The sequence below is a fragment of the Vulpes lagopus genome, unplaced genomic scaffold (genome assembly GCF_018345385.1).
Source record: "Vulpes lagopus strain Blue_001 unplaced genomic scaffold, ASM1834538v1 ctg179, whole genome shotgun sequence".
NCBI classification, from domain to species: domain Eukaryota; kingdom Metazoa; phylum Chordata; class Mammalia; order Carnivora; family Canidae; genus Vulpes; species Vulpes lagopus.
In genome coordinates, this window is record NW_024570644.1 from 1 (window position 1) to 13,613 (window position 13,613).

The window sequence follows — 13,613 nt, forward strand, 5'->3', positions numbered from 1 at the left end:
AAAATTAATTTAAAAAAATAAAATAAAATAAAATTTGCATCATATAAAGATAAAAAAAAGAAATAGCACAGCCTTTTAAGAAAAAGACAAAAAAAATTAGTAGGGAAGACAAAAACTGGAGAACTATACTAAGATCTAGAATTAAACAATCCTCAATAATTGGCATTAGACTTGCCTCTGATCTTCCTTTCTGTTGGCAAGGTGAAAAAGAAAGGACGATGAGTTACATGCATTTAGTTACAAAAGAAAGCAGATCAAAAAGAGAGACAAATGTTAGCTGAGTAGCTACCATATGCTACATACTGTATGTGTGTCCTGCAACTCCATGACATTTTTGTAGTTCATTTTTTAAATGAGGAAGGCCAAATAAGTAATTTGATGTGGGTGATACAGCCAGCGAGTGACAGTATCTGAATGAGGACCCAAGCCACGTGATCCCAAAGCCACACTCTCCCCTTCCAGTCCTCTGCTTCCCAATTTCTTGACTCTAAGAGAGACTAATCTCATTATCCTTTTATAATAAATAAAGTGCTCAGTTGCTAGCTCTCTCAAAGTATGCAGTTAACCACAAGCTCAAAATCGAGTTGAATATGAACAACATCAAAAGAAAAAGCTAATTAATTATGTAGTAGCACATTTTTTCTATTGATATAGTTCATACCAGGGCATTACCACGACAGAAAAGTTCCAAACCTAGTACTGTTGGAATAAATGATGAGAAACATAGAAAATTATGTAAAAGATTTCTTAACCCAAGTCATTTTTCACATTAATTTGCAATTCCACTTTGAAGATTCTTAAGCAATGGGAGCAACTCTTGTGGTGAAAAGAATGAAAAACAAACAAAATGTTTCAACAATAGTCCATTGAACATTATAGCCTCTATTAAAACTATAATTGAAAAAAAAAAACAAAAAATAAATAAATAAATAAAACTATAATTGTATCCTCTAAATACTCCTAACAAGCCATTAGGCAATTCAAACCTCCTTGTGAAATTCTCATTTAGTTTCTCTTGCTTGACAAATAGTGAATATATTAAACTGAGCATATTTCTACTTTGACTTATTTTTTTTTTTTTTTAAATTTTGGAACGCTTCACGAATTTGCGTGTCATCCTTGCGCAGGGGCCATGCTAATCTTCTCTGTATCGTTCCAATTTTAGTATATGTGCTGCCGAAGCGAGCACTCTACTTTGACTTATTACATACAATATGAATCCCACACAAATATATACTTTTTGAAAGGATGAGATTAATAAACTAAGCATGCTCCTACTTTGATAAACAGGGATCATGATGTGTAAATATTATCTCAATTAACTGTAATAATTATCCCCTCTTTATAGACCAAGTTGGCCTTTAGCCAGTTACACACAGATGTGTATAATGAGTATAAATAACTTAGAGTCACAAAGACAGTGTTTTGGTGCCTCTCCTAAGGCTTAGTCTGTCTTTTTTTCAAGTCCTCTTTTGTTGGTTCATTCATTCAAGCAATATTGATTGAGGAGCCATGAAGTGCCAGGCAACATGATGGGCTAGTGATTAAGAGTCAGAACAGGGTGTTCCTCTGAGAATTCACAGTTCATTGAAAGAGAGATGTGTAAATACCTAGTTGTAAATCAACTTACGAAGGGTAACAGTAGAGCTCTTTTTTTTTTTCTTTAATTAACTTTTATTGGTGTTTAATTTACCAACATACAGAAAAACACCCAGTGCTCATCCCGTCAAGTGTCCACCTCAGTGCCCGTCACCCATTCCCCTCCAACACCCGCCCTCCTCCCCTTCCACCACCCCTAGTTCGTTTCCCCGAGTTAGGAGTCTTTATGTTCTGTCTCCCTTCCTGATATTTCCCAACATTTCTTTTCCCTTCCTTTATATTCCCTTTCACTATTATTCATATTCCCCAAATGAATGAGAACATACACTGTTTGTCCTTCTCCGATTGACTTATTTCACTCAGCATAATACCCTCCAGTTCCATCCACGTTGAAGCAAATGGTGGGTATTTGTCGTTTCTAATTGCTGAGTAATATTCCATTGTATACATAAACCACATCTTCTTTATCCATTCATCTTTCGATGGACAACGAGGCTCCTTCCACAGTTTGGCTATTGTGGCCATTGCTGATAGAAACATCGGGGTGCAGGTGTCCCGACGTTTCATTGCATCTGAATCTTTGGGGTAAATCCCCAACAGTGCAATTGCTGGGTCGTAGGGCAGGTCTATTTTTAACTCTTTGAGGAACCTCCACACAGTTTTCCAGAGTGGCTGCACCAGTTCACATTCCCACCAACAGTGTAAGAGGGTTCCCTTTTCTCCGCATCCTCTCCAACATTTGTTGTTTCCTGCCTTGTTAATTTTCCCCATTCTCACTGGTGTGAGGTGGTATCTCATTGTGGTTTTGATTTGTATTTCCCTGATGGCAAGTGATGCAGAGCATTTTCTCATGTGCATGTTGGCCATGTCCATGTCTTCCTCTGTGAGATTTCTCTTCATGTCTTTTGCCCATTTCATGATTGGATTGTTTGTTTCTTTGGTGTTGAGTTTAATAAGTTCTTTATAGATTTTGGAAACTAGCCCTTTATCTGATATGTCATTTGCAAATATCTTCTCCCATTCTGTAGGTTGTCTTTTAGTTTTGTTGACTGTATCCTTTGCTGTGCAAAAGCTTCTTATCTTGATGAAGTCCCAATAGTTCATTTTTGCTTTTGTTTCTTTTGCCTTCGTGGATGTATCTTGCAAGAAGTTACTGTGGCCAAGTTCAAAAAGGGTGTTGCCTGTGTTCTCCTCTAGGATTTTGATGGAATCTTGTCTCACATTTAGATCTCTCATCCATTTTGAGTTTATCTTTGTGTATGGTGAAAGAGAGTGGTCCAGTTTCATTCTTCTGCATGTGGATGTCCAATTTTCCCAGCACCATTTATTGAAGAGACTGTCTTTCTTCCAATGGATAGTCTTTCCTCCTTTATCGAATATTAGATGGCCGTACATTTCAGGGTCCACTTCTGGGTTCTCTATTCTGTTCCATTGATCTATGTGTCTGTTTTTGTGCCAGTACCACACTGTCTTGATGACCACAGCTTTGTAATACAACCTGAAATCTGGCATTGTGATGCCCCCAGCTAAGGTTTTCTTTTTTAAAATTCCCCTGGCTATTCGGGGTCTTTTCTGATTCCACACAAATCTTAAAATAATTTGTTCTAACTCTCTGAAGAAAGTCCATGGTATTTTGATAGGGATTGCATTAAACGTATAAATTGCCCTGGGTAACATTGACATTTTTACAATATTAATTCTGCCAATCCATGAGCATGGAATATTTTTCCATCTCTTTGTGTCTTCCTCAATTTCTTTCAGAAGTGTTCTATAGTTTTTAGGGTATAGATCTTTTACCTCTTTGGTTAGGTTTATTCCTAGGTATCTTATGCTTTTGGGTGCAATTGTAAATGGGATTGACTCCTTAATTTCTCTTTCTTCAGTCTCATTGTTAGTGTATAGAAATGCCATTGATTTCTGGGCATTGATTTTGTATCCTGCCACGCTACCAAATTGCTGTATGAGTTCTAGCAATCTGGGGGTGGAGGCTTTTGGGTTTTCTATGTAGAGTATCATGTCATCGGCGAAGAGGGAGAGTTTGACTTCTTCTTTGCCAATTTGAATGCCTTTAATGTCTTTTTGTTGTCTGATTGCTGAGGCGAGGACTTCCAGAACTATGTTGAACAGCAGTGGTGAGAGTGGACATCCCTGTCTTGTTCCTGATCTTAGGGGAAAGGCTCCCAGTGCTTCCCCATTGAGAATGATATTTGCTGTGGGCTTTTCGTAGATGGCTTTTAAGATGTCGAGGAAAGTTCCCTCTATCCCAACACTCTGAAGGGTTTTGATCAGGAATGGATGCTGTATTTTGTCAAATGCTTTCTCTGCATCTAATGAGAGTATCATATGGTTCTTGGTTTTTCTCTTGCTGATATGATGAATCACATTGATGGTTTTACGAGTGTTGAACCAGCCTTGTGTCCCAGGGATAAATCCTACTTGGTCATGGTGAATAATTTTCTTAATGTGTTGTTGGATCCTATTGGCTAGTATCTTGTTGAGAATTTTTGCATCCATGTTCATCAGGGATATTGGTCTGTAATTCTCCTTTTTGGTGGGGTCTTTGTCTGGTTTCGGAATTAAGGTGATGCTGGCCTCATAGAACGAATTTGGAAGTACTCCATCTCTTTCTATCTTTCCAAACAGCTTTAGTAGAATAGGTATGATTTCTTCTTTAAACGTTTGATAGAATTCCCCTGGGAAGCCATCTGGCCCTGGACTCTTGTGTCTTGGGAGGTTTTTGATGACTGCTTCAATTTCCTCCCTGGTTATTGGCCTGTTCAGGTTTTCTATTTCTTCCTGCTCCAGTTTTGGTAGTTTGTGGCTTTCCAGGAATGCGTCCATTTCTTCTAGATTTCCTAATTTATTGGCGTACAGCTGTTCATAATATGTTTTTAAAATCGTTTGTATTTCCTTGGTGTTGGTAGTGATGTCCCCTTTCTCATTCATGATTTTATTAATTTGAGTCTTCTCTCTCTTCTTTTTAATAAGGTTGGCTAATGGTTTATCTATCTTATTAATTCTTTCAAAGAACCAACTCCTGGTTCTGTTGATCTGTTCCACAGTTCTTTTGGTCTCGATATCATTGAGTTCTGCTCGAATTTTAATTAACTCTCTTCTTCTGCTGGGGGTGGGGTCTATTTGTTGCTTTTTCTCTAGTTCCTTTATGTGTAAGGTGAGCTTTTGAATTTGAGATCTTTCCAGTTTTTGAATGTATGCTTGTATTGCGATGTATTTCCCCCTCAGGACTGCTTTTGCTGCATCCCAAAGATTTTGAACGGTTGTATCTTCATTTTCATTAGTTTCCATGAATCTTTTTAATTCTTCCTTAATTTCCTGGTTGACCTTTTCATCTTTTAGCAGGATGGTCCTTAACCTCCACGTGTTTGTGGTCCTTCCATATTTCTTGTTGTGATTAAGTTCTAATTTCAAGGCATTATGGTCTGAGAATATACAGGGGACTATCCCGATCTTTTGGTATCGGTTCAGACCCGATTTGTGACCCAGTATGTGGTCTATTCTGGAGAAAGTTCCATGTGCACTTGAGAAGAATGTGTATTCAGTTGAGTTTGGATGTAAAGTTCTGTAGATATCTGTGAAATCCATCTGGTCCAGTGTATCATTTAAAGCTCTCGTTTCTTTGGAGATGTTGTGCTTAGAAGACCTATCCAGGGTAGAAAGAGCTAGATTGAAGTCACCAAGTATAAGTGTATTATTATCAAGGTATTTCTTGAGTTTGGTTATTAATTGGTTTAAATATTTGGCAGCTCCCACATTCGGGGCATATATATTGAGGAGTGTTAAGTCCTCTTGTTGGATAGATCCTTTGAGTATGAGATAGTGTCCCTCTTCATCTCTCACTATAGTCTTCGGAGTAAATTTTAATTTATCTGATATAAGGATGGCAACCCCTGCTTTCTTTTGAGGACCATTTGAATGGTAAATGGTTCTCCAACCTTTTATTTTCAGGTTGTAGGTGTCCTTCTGTCTAAAATGAGTCTCTTGTAGACAGCAAATAGATGGGTCCTGCTTTTTTATCCAGTCTGAAACCCTGCGCCTTTTGATGGGGTCATTAAGCCCGTTCACATTCAGAGTTACTATTGATAAATATGAGTTTAGTGTCATCATATCTATTCAGTCCTTGTTTTTGTGGATTGTTCCACTGAACTTCTTCTTAAAGGGGAATTTTAAGAGTCCCCCTTAAAATTTCCTGCAGAGCTGGTTTGGAGGTTACATATTCTTTCAGTTCCTGCCTGTCTTGGAAGCTCTTTATCTCTCCTTCCATTTTGAATGAAAGCCTTGCTGGGTAAAGTATTCTTGGTTGCATGTTCTTCTCATTTAGGACCCTGAAAATATCCTCCCAGCCCTTTCTGGCCTGCCAGGTCTCTGTGGAGAGGTCTGCTGTTACCCTAATATTCCTCCCCATAAAAGTCAGGGACTTTTTTTCTCTTGCTGCTTTAAGGATCTTCTCCTTATCTTTGGAATTTGCAAGCTTCACTATTAAATGTCGAGGTGTTGAACGGTTTTTGTTGATTTTAGGGGGGGATCTCTCTATTTCCTGGATCTGAATGCCTGTTTCCCTTCCCAGATTCGGAAAGTTTTCAGCTAGGATTTGTTCAAATACATATTCTGGCCCTCTGTCCCTTTCCGCGCCCTCGGGAACCCCAATTAAATGTAGGTTTTTCTTCCTCAGGCTATCATTTATTTCCCTTAATCTATCCTCATGGTCTTTTAATTGCCTGTCTCTTTTTTCCTCAGTTTCCCTCTTTGCCATCAACTTGTCTTCTATGTCACTCACTCGTTCTTCCACCTCGTCAAGCCTCGTCGTTAGGACTTCTAGCTGGGATTGCATCTCATTTAATTGATTTTTAATTTCTGCCTGATTGGATCTAAATTCTGCAGTCATGAAGTCTCTTGAGTCCTTTATGGTTTTTTCTAGAGCCACCAGTAGCTGTAAAATAGTGCTTCTGAATTGGCTTTCTGACATTGAATTGTAATCCATATTTTGTAACTCTGTGGGAGAGTGGGCTGTTTCTGATTCTTTTTTTTGAGGGGTTTTCCTTCTAGTCATTTTGCTCAGTGCAGAGTGGCCAAAAACAAGTTGTATTGGGAAAAGGAGAAAAAGAGAGAGAAGGAAAGAAAAGAGAAAAAGAAAAAAGAGAAAGAAGAAAAAAATAGGGGAAAAAGAGAAGAAAAAGAAAGAAAAAGAAAGAAAGGAGAAAAAAGAAAAAAGGGGGGGGTGGGGGAAGCAATCAGAAATCAAGAAGAAAGAGAGAAAAAAAAAAGCACAAAACAAAACAAAACAAAAAAACAAACAAAAACAAAAACAAAAAAACAAAAAACAAAAAAAACCACGGGGGAGTATCTTCCGATTCTGTGTAGTTTAAGTCCCTTGACTTCCCTTGGAACTGGTCCGTCTCGCTGGTCTTCTGGGGGAGGGGCCTGCTGTGCTGATTCTCAGGTGTTAGCACTTGGGGGAGCTGCTCTGCCCCTGCCTGGTGCAGGGCTCGGTGGGGGTTGTTGACCCCGTGAGGCCCCGGGAGGAAGCCACAGTGGCGGGGGCAGCTCTGGGACCCTGGATCCAGCCCCCGCAGTAGCTCCGGGGCTCTCCTTCTGCAGGGCCTGGGGGCTCCGGGGCGGGGCCGCTGATCTGCTCAGTTCCAGGCAGGAGCGTCCTTGCTGTCCTGGGCCCTCCCGGCCTCTGCCTGTCCCGGGGGAGGCCGGATCCTGGGCTGTGTCCCGGCGCCCTGTGCTCCGGGGCCTGCGCTGTTGGATTCGCGCTCCCGGCGGTGCAGCCCCCTCCGCGGAGCCGCCGCCCGAGCCTCTCCGAGCTGTTCCCGGAGCCGCGCAGCCCCCTCCGCGCGGAGCTTCTTCCTCTGCGCGAGCCGCCGCCGCTGAGCTGTTCCCGGAGCCGCGCAGCCCCCTCCGCGGAGCCGCCGCCCGAGCCCCTCCGAGCTGTTCCCGGAGCCGCGCAGCCCCCTCCGCGCGGAGCTTCTTCCTCCGCCCGAGCCGCCGCCGCCGAGCTGTTCCCGGAGCCCCGCAGCCCCCTCCGCGGAGCCGCCGCCCGAGCCCCTCCGAGCTGCTCCGGGTCCCGCCGAGCGCTGCAGCCCTTAGGGAGCTCGGCGCATCTCCCGGGGCGCAGTTCCTCTGTTACTGTCCCAGGGAGCCCGAGGGCGTCCCCGCCTTTCTGGGGATCCTGCTCCAATTCCCGGGGAGCCCCTTTCCGCGGGGAAGGTCGGTGCAACCCCCTCTCCTCCGGGACGGGGCTCTCCTGTCCTGGGGACACTAGCCCCGGCCTCAGCCCGGCTCCTCGCGGGGCCCCTCCCCCTTGGAGGCCTTTTGTTTCTTTATTTCTTTTTCCCCGTCTTCCTACCTTGATAGAAGCGCGAACTCTTCTCACTGTAGCATTCCAGCTGGTCTCTCTTTAAATCTCAGGCCGAATTCGTAGGTTTTCAGGATGATTGGATGGTTTTCTAGGTAATTTGCTGAGGACAGGTGACCTGGAGACCCTACTCCTCCGCCATCTTGCCCCTCCCCCCACAGTAGAGCTCTTAAAGGATCACAGAAGAGAGGGGACAACTAGTTGAAATTGCCAAGTAGACTTCAGATAGGGTTGGCCTCTGACTTCAAAACAGGAAGAGGAGAAGGCTCTTGCCAAGCAGAGAAAGAGGCACAGAAATGTGAAGCCAAGAAGGAAGGTGTGGCTTTTAGAACTAGGAGAGTTAGTACAAGTTGATCTTCAGCCAGTAACATATAAATGGTTATTTGCTACTATGCAAATATGAAAATCCTATGGCCCCAATCCAGTTTTGTTATAGGTATTTATTATAGCTATAACTTTATTGGTGCTCCTCCCATTTCCTACAAAGTTGTACTTTCTGAAAAGGAGGTACCTATGAGACAAAGAGACATAGAAGTAGTTTTAGGATCAGAAGAGGAAGGGTAGGCTTTCCTTGGACTTCCTCTCCATAAACACTTTCTCCTCTAAAAATCTTCTATCAATCCTTCATCTCCTTCTAGCTCTGGCCCTAGTTCCTTTTTATCAGCCAATCTTCTAGAAAGGGTAGCTGAATCTCACTCAATATTGTACTCCCCCTACCTCAGTTACCATTTACTCATCAACACAAGTAATCCAGATTCCACCCTTCACTGTATCACTCAAACTGCTAGGACTAACGGTGTCCTGCCCATTCTATTTAGTACTTATCAGACTTTATCTCATAAGGGAAGCTGACACCACTGGCCACTCCTCTTCTGGGACCAGTCCCAGTGTCTCTGGTTCACCTACCTCTCCAACTCCACCTCAGACCTCGTAGTTGGCTCCTCATTTTCTCCTTGGCCCTGATATGCTCCTAATTCTCTTGTTGGGTTCTTTTCTCCTTCATCATAGTTTTCCTGAGTCATCTCATTTATTGGCTTCAGTACTATCTACTTGATGATGGGTCCCAAATCTATACTTTTTAGGCCAATCCACTCCAGAAGCCTGTATCCAAAATGCTTTTAAAAGATTTTATTTATTTATTCAAGAGAGACACACAGAGAGAGGCAGAAACATAGGCAGAGGGAGAAGCAGGCTCCATGCAGGGAGCCCGATGTGGGACTTGATCCCAGGTCCCCAGGATCATGCCCTGAGCTAAATAAAGGCAGACGCTCAACCACTGAGCTACCCAGGTGCCCCCCCCCACATCCAAATTTTTAACTATCTATGGAAATCACCTGTGTATTTTCAAAACCTCTCAAATTTAAAATGCTCCAAACTGAACTATTTATCCTCCATCATTTGCAGTTAAACATAGTAAGATGAAGCCTTTTCCTGCATGCAAACCTTTTAAATGTTTAGAAAAAAAAGCACTCTGTCATCAGTAAATCTTTATTACCAAGTAACTGTAGTGCTATTTATCCAGAAGTCAAATTTACAGTTATTACAAACAGAAAGAAATGATCAAACAATGAATACTGAGGGGGAAAAAAAGTTATTGTAAAGTCCATTACCATAATTTCAAAGAAAAATCAGCTACTTTTTACCCAAGGTACTTCATTATTATGTGTAAAACATAAGGTAATATTTATGTAATGATACATATTTACCTTACAGTGATTTCAGCAAGAAACTAGTATTAGCTTTTAAAGATAAAATATTGTCAAGTGCCACTGAGCTACTTTATCCACACATACAGAAAAATACAAACTCTGTATCTACAAAATGAAAATATCTATATGCATTTATTAATCATGAGTGTAGAATTTCATATTTCAATAACAACTGACCCTTGAATAATGCAGCGCTTAGGGGCACTCACCCTTTGCATAATTGAAAATCCATGTATAACTTTTGATTCTCCCAAAACTTAATTACTAATAGCCCGCTGGACTGGAAGGCTTACTGATAACATACAGTTGATCAACACACATTTTGTATGTTATATGAATTATATACTATATTCTTGCAATAAAGTAAGCTAGAGAAAAGAAAATGTTATTAAAAAACCATAAGAAGATGAAATATATTTACAGTCATGTACTGTATTTATCCAAAACAAATCCATGGGTAAGCAGACTCGCGCAGTTCAAACAGGTATTGATCCAGAGTCAACAATACTTAGGATTCCTGATCAACCTATACAAGGGCTGATTCCTAAGAGACAATATTCAGGATAAAGCATATAAAGCCAACTATTACCAAAACTAACCACTTCTAAATATTTTTTAAACATTAATTCCTCATCAATAAAAAAATGTAAGCACACATGTACCTATACGCTATACGCAAATAGGGCCTTCCTAAAATACTACATATAAAACCCACAAAAATATATGCTTTTTAAAAGGTTGAAATTAAAAATTAGAAATTCTAGTTTCTTCCAATGGCTCAATGGATTATACAACCCCAGCAGACATTCCTCTTTGCACTCCACTGGTATAAGCAACTCTTACCTCCCACGTGTCTCCCAATGCTTTCAGCTGTACACATTTCTCAAAGCTGCTGTGTACTTACGTAGAGTCTTAGCTGTTATTACCAAAGATAGCTTAACTCACCTTCCCTCTGAAACCCATCAACATTGCTGGCCCCAGTGAACCATTACTTAAACCTCTCACATTCCTTCTTTCCCAAAGGCTATTTCCCACAACTTATTTAAGAGCTGATTTTTTTTTTTAATTCAAAATCCCAGTAGCTAAAAGAAAAACTTAAGGATGATATAAAAGTGAATGGCAATGTTATTTCCTCTCTGAAACACCTTAGAATAATGTGAGTGTTGCCTTAGAACACTCTGCCTTTGGAGGTTTTTCTTCTATTTACAGTGTACTTTGGCTTTGCAAGAGCAGCTGATTAAATGGAAAGTTGCTCATCCAAAAAGATGCAGCTTAGAGAAAAAAAGGATCGACAACCTCAATAATGAAAATATAAAATACCGATCAACCCGATGTGAAAAAAAGCAAACTCGGACCCAAATCAAAATAAATAAAATTATAATTTCTGTTCTATTTAAATTAATTCAGGACACATTTTACCAATTAAAAAATGACTAATTGACAGTAATAGGACGACAACACTTGTGGTCTCATCGGTACATACATTATTTTTGTAATTCTCAAAAACTGCAAAATAAAGCCTTAAGTTCATAAAGCCAGTTGGCATCTAATATCCAGAACTTTTCAATGACAAATATTCAGTCCTTTTTTCCCTAAATAATATTTGACGGGCATAACTGCACTATGGGTGACATGGTACAAGGATTTTCTATCTTTACCTTAATGTGAGGTTGTTTGGTTACCAATTCCTATTTTTACTTCCCTTTCTTCACGAAAAACAGAAAAGTTTTTTTTTTCTTTTTTTTTTTTTTTTTCTGGGACAATCAATATTGATCTATAGTATAAGGAAGAAATCTGTTCAGAATGACTTTGCTCTATTCCTCTGAGTTGGTAGTCAAAAAACATTTGTTACTCCCTGGATAGTCCTGTCCATCAGCTCAGGTGACGGTCTGCTTTAAAAAGTTAATAGCCTTAAAATCTACGATTTTTTTTTAATTAGACAAATACAAAATATCTATTCAGTGTTTCTAGTAAACTAATTCAGTATAGGAGGCTCTTTTACATTATAACCTAGTTTAATAAAATTAAGATTAAAAATTTAGTAATGTTTTTAGATGGCAATAAATCAAAGCAATTAACCTTCTCTTTTTTTTAAATATGAAGAAAGTAATTCAGGTATGGGTGATGAAAATACAGATATGTTGACTAAAATGTATCCCCTGTAAGATTTTTTTTCAAGGGTATAATAAATTTGATTTTTGCCAGCAATCTTGGTTTAGTAAATAAGCTTCTGCTATATACCTCGGAACTTTATTCTCAGTCTGGTTGCCTTCCTGATTACTAAGTCTTTCTAAATTAGAGCAAGCAATTTCTCTTTGTTTTACCTAATATTTGAAAATGGCAAAAAAAAATCCCCTGGGTCACTGAAAATTATCCTTTCATTCCAGCCGCCTGTTTCAAGTCAGTCAAAACATTCCAGACTTCAAAAGGAGGCTCTGCCTTCTTAGGCCATTTTGGTGTCCCTCTATGGTTGGCCTAGGAGGGATCGGTTATTTGGATAAATTAATTTCTGGAGCCTGCTGGCCTTCTAGAAGACCTCAATGTCTGACTGCAAATTAGTTCTACTGAACATGAAGAAATCCCTGGACAGGCTAGAAGAAATAAATGGTGATAAAATCTAATACTACAATGTTTGTAATGTGATTTTATTCTGCTATGTAGCTTGTAAGCATAGTTAATGTTGAATTAAATATTTTAGATTTTTTTTTTTTAAAAGAAGGGCCATGAAAGCAGAAAATCAGATCAGTCTCCAAGTCGCAGCGAAAAAGGCTAAAAGCCAACTTTAAAATAAAACGTCTAGCAGGAATCTTTTATGAGAACAAACAAAAACGTCCCCGTCTTCCACAAAATCAACTATATATTTACATTACAAATACAAACCCCAAAGTCGGCCACCCCCTCCTCTGAGACAGGAAGTCACGCAGTTGAATTATGCTTTAGCCGGGGCTGTGAATAAACTGTCAGGCAGCCCCTGAGTATGCCTCGTCCAAGTGCCTGAGGAGAGCTTATCCTGAAGGAAGAGAAGTCTCTGAGCCAAAACTAACAAACAGGGCCCCTCAAGCGGAACAATGGTCCAGAAAACTCAGCAAAAAAGAAAATAAACTTCATTTGCAGTTTGTTTTTGACTGTTAAGAGCTTAGCTACAACTCTATCAAGATTTTTAAGAAGGTAAGAAATTTCACACATAAGGCATTCTCACAGCTGCTTGAGAGTTTATAGTGCAAATGTATCATCTTGTCTTGCCAGGTCTAATCCACTTTAGGAGATACTTGTATCTTTTCTTTCCAAAGTAAACAGAACCACACCTCTGAGAAAGAGATGAAGAACACTTCCTCTCCCCACCTCCACCCACCCCCCCCACCCCCCCCACCCCCCCCCCCACCCCCCACCCCCCCCCCCCCCCCCGGGGCCAGAGTTCAGCTTGAGTGAGCTGAATCTAGCTCCTAGTCAATTTGTGCTAATGCTATCAAAGAGGTAAATGAAGATTAGAAATCAAGACTGAAGCTGGGGACATTTTTAGATCCAAAAGTATGTGCACATAAAATAAAAGAACCTAAAGTATAATATCCTCAAGAAATTCTTTAAAAATTTGTTAAAAATGCATGCCATTGGAAAATTTAACAACTGCAGTTCATTGTCTTTGTTAGTTAGTTGCAAATATATTCTAGTTTCCAAGATTCCATGAATCTCAACATGTAATTAAATTTGCAAAAGTTTTAAGAAAATATTTATCACAAGATGGGACATAGATTAACTATTCCCCTTGTCCTATAGGTGGAACCTCTCTTTAAAAAAAGAAATATTTATTTTCTAACCCAAATTAAGCCAGCATTACTTGGAGTTGAATCAAAGAGAATATATGTATGTATATATACTATAATTAATAATAGATGGAAACAGCATTAACAAATAATGAGAAAAAATAC

The 13,613-nt window shown here is 39.9% G+C and overlaps 1 non-coding gene across 1 annotated transcript; it reads right to left on the minus strand.

The window, feature by feature from the left end:
- Positions 1 to 1,082: 1,082 nt before the first annotated feature.
- On the minus strand, positions 1,083 to 1,189 carry LOC121483833. Its single transcript, XR_005985867.1, has one exon. It is a non-coding gene; the product is annotated as a U6 spliceosomal RNA (small nuclear RNA).
- Between the last annotated feature and the right edge of the window lie 12,424 nt (positions 1,190 to 13,613).